Below are 3908 nucleotides of genomic sequence, written 5' to 3'. Positions count from 1 at the left end.
AGTATTTTTTTTTCTTTTAGGGTCACACCCGGCAATGCACAGGGGTCACTTCTGGCTCTCCACTCAAGAATTACCCCTGGCAGTGCTCAGGGGACCATATGGGATGCTGGGAATCGAACTGGAGTTGGCCACATGTAAGGCAAATGCCCTACCCGCTGTGCTGTCGTTCCAGCCCATGATCCCCTGAGTCTTGCCAGTAGTGATCCCTGAGCACAGAGCCAGGTGTAAACCATAAGCACTGATGGGTGTAGCCTGCAAACAAAGCAAAAAACAAACCATCAAAAGTTATGGGACCCTTGTCCTCCTCCACCCCAACAAGACCCTAATCGGTGCCCACAAATGGCCCCTCCAGCTACTGATTAAGCTGCTTAATGGCCATGATCCCAGAGACACACAAATGAATCTTGGAACCCAGTGGCTTTGGCAGAACTTGCTCCAGATTTAATTATTAAAATTTCAGAATTCCAAAATTGCACGGCCACAACATCATATGCTATTCAAAATCAGCAATAGAAAACATATTGACTAATGTTGCCTTTTCGGCAGGTCTGAGCGTTGGGGGGAAATCCCAAACAAATAATGGTTGAAATATTGAATGTAATCAAAGTATATATAGAGAGAAATGTGGAAATCATCTGCCACACAGGTTGGGGGAGGGTTTGCGATGAGGGGCAGGGGGGTTACTGGGGTTTTTGGTGGTGGAAAATGTGCACTGGTGAAGAAATGGGTGTTTCATCATTGTATGACCGAGACTTAACCCCAAAAGCTTTTCAACTGTTCTCACGGTGATTCAATAAATAAATTTATAGCACTGTCCCGTTGTTCATTGATTTGCTCAAGCGGGCACCAGTAACATCTCCATTGTGAGACTTGTTACTATTTTTTGGCATATCAAATATGCCACGGGTAGCTTGCCAGATTCTGCTGTGTGAGCAGGATATTCTCGGTAGCTTACCGGCCTCTCCAAGAGTGATGGAGGAGTCGAACCTGAGTCAGCCACGTTCAAGGCAAATGCCCTACCCGCTGTGCTATGGCTCCAGCATGAATTTATATTAAAAAAAAGTTATGGGAATGTATTTAGAGGATGATTAATTTTTGTAAATTTAATTGCAAGCCTGTGATCTCAGTTTCTACCTTCTGAAGCTGCAGTGATTTATAGGAACAAACTAATACTAAAAAACATAAAAAGCATGGGGCCGGAGTGATAGCACAGCGGGTAGGGCGTTTGCCTTGCACGCGGCCGACCTGGGTTCAATCCCCGGCATCCCATATGGTCCCCCAAACACTGCCAAGAGTAATTCCTGAGTGCAAAGCCAGGAGTAACCCCTGAGAATCGCTGGGTGTGACCCAAAAAAGCAAAAAAAAAAAAACAAACAAACATAAAAATCAGTAACCAACAGAATAGGAAGTGCTCCAAAGAATGACTGATGTGGGAAGGTGGCTTTCTGAAAGTGGCATGAGAATGAACAAAGCAGGAGAACAGGAGAGCGAAGCTCAAGAACACAGGGCATCACACTGAGGCCCTCAGATGGGGGATTTGCTCCACTGCTGTAGCTTTTTCTCAGGATTACTTGAATTGAGTCCTTATGCATTTCACCATGAGCAACTTTGACTATCATTAAACCCAGGTAACTTGAACAGGCACATGCTGAACTTTGAGCCATGGATATTCTGGGCCACATCCACACAGCGAGCAGTGGGGTGCCCCTGATCCCACATGCTGCTTGGATGAGAATGGTCCTGTGGAAATACCAAACATGCGGCAGGGTGGACCATGCACTCAGCTGGGTTCTTTCTTCCATTCTGTACAGTTTCATGCAAACCAGTGTGTAACACTTGCTATCATTCATACCCCTGGTTGCAGATGTCACTATTCATCTCTCTGGTCTGGAAATCGCAGGCCCTGGGATCTTGCTCCTGAGACAATACTCTCCTTCTGGAGAGGTCAGGTCTCTGCACGACCTGTTCCAGGGCCTCTCTCAGCACCATGAGCTTAGTGGATGTTTAACAGTATTTCTCCACTTCAGCCTTTGCTTGCAATCAAAGCCAGCAGTGCCCTGCCTGAAAGAGAGGGCCCATCACTCAGGACTGCAAGTGCGAAGGGGCTCGTGCCCGCATGCTCTCATCTCTGGGGTGTGTATGCCTGGAGCTCTCTGCACCCAGAGGCTTTTTCTTTTGGGCATTGTGATAAAGTCTTCTTTCCTTTAACTGGCCTGAGAATGTGCCTTTTTGTAAAAGCCGTTGCATAAAGTGGGAGCTCTCTGGAACAGATTTTTCAGGTCCTTCCTTAAGGACAAAACACTAAAGCCCCAGAGGGTATGCTTTCTGCCTGGTGGAGAAGCAGCAGTGAGGGTAATTTCAGAGCAAAGACTATCCAACTCTACCACTGACCCAACCCTAACCATATCCCTAACCCAACCTAAACCAACCCTAACCATAATACTACCCCGACCTCTAACCCTACCAAGTTTTGCCCCTAATCAAACCATAATCCTAACCCAATCCTACTCCTAATGGAACTCTACCCCTAATCAAATCCTAACCCTAAGCTAACCCTACCCCTAAGCCAACCCTAAACCTAACCCAACCCCTACACGACTTTATCCATAACCCAACCCTAACCCAACCTTAGTGCTAGTACAAACCTAACCCAATGCTACCCATAACCCTAATCCTACCACTAACCCAATCTTAATCCTAGCAATATCCTTACCTCTAACCCTAAACCAGCCCTACACCAAACCCAAACCTACCCATATCCCTACCTCTACCCCTAATCCAACCCTAAAATCCAACCCTAACCCAATCCAACCACTACCCCCTACCCCTGACCCTAACCCAGCCCTGACCTGGAGGATCCTGATACCATGCCCAACCTCGGGATTTCTGGGCTTCATGTAGGGGAGGGGGGTCGGTCATGGGTTCACTTGGACTTTTGTTTCTGAACATTTGGGTGACTTTATTTTTCTTTCTTTCTTTTTGGCTTTTTGGGTTACACCCGGCAATGCACAGGGGTCACTCCTGGCTCTGCACTCAGGAATTATCCCTGGTGGTACTCAGAGGACCATATGGGATGCTGAGAATTGAACCCGGGTCGGCCGCATGCAAGGCAAAAGCCCTACCTGCTGTGCTATCATTCCAGCCCCTTGGGTGACTTTCTGTCTTGGGATTCATGTGCCCTTCCTAGGGTTTGTGCCTGGTTGCAGGTCCCTAGGAGGGAGGGGGCATCTCTAGGACATCCATATCTGAATTTAGACACACTTGGTACTGCTGTTCTGGGATCCCAGCACAGACCCAGGCTTGGGGGTCCCCAGCATGACTTTGGGAATCCAGGGGTGCTCCTGGAGTGATAGTGGCCTAGAGTGGTCTGTTCACCCTGAGACTAAGACCCCTCTCCCCCATTGCTCACTGGTGGCCCTAGAATCAAAGGGTCATGTCTGAGAGCCAGAAAGTCATGAACCACTTCTGTCGCATCCCTTACTGTGCCCTGGCCTGCAAGCTTCAGGGAGAGGAATCAGGGGTCTGTCAGTCAGGCCTCATGTCTCAGGAAGCCCAGGCACCTGCTTGTTTGCTTGCTTGCTCCCTTGCACATGGCACCTAGAAGGAAGATTCTGGTCTAAGAGATTCCTGGTCCTCCACTTCCTGCATGCCGCATGGTTCTCACCCGCACCTGCCACTTGCCTAGTCTGGATGGTGACTTAAGATCAGCTCAACAGTGATTACCTGGCCACAGGGGACTGTTCCGTCCCACTTAGCAATGCCAATGCTTTCCTGTGTGGCTTCAGTCCAACCTGAGCAAAACCTGTCAAATGTGTTGTTTGTTCCTAAATCTCAGGAATATTTCTGCACTTTTACTTCTGACACTAACTTTCCCTGAATTGCAGTCAAGTCTTAAAGGAAACTGATGA

This window comes from Sorex araneus, chromosome 7 (genome assembly GCF_027595985.1).
Source record: "Sorex araneus isolate mSorAra2 chromosome 7, mSorAra2.pri, whole genome shotgun sequence".
In the NCBI taxonomy this organism is placed as follows: Eukaryota; Metazoa; Chordata; class Mammalia; order Eulipotyphla; family Soricidae; genus Sorex; species Sorex araneus.
This window is presented reverse-complemented; position numbering follows the sequence as displayed.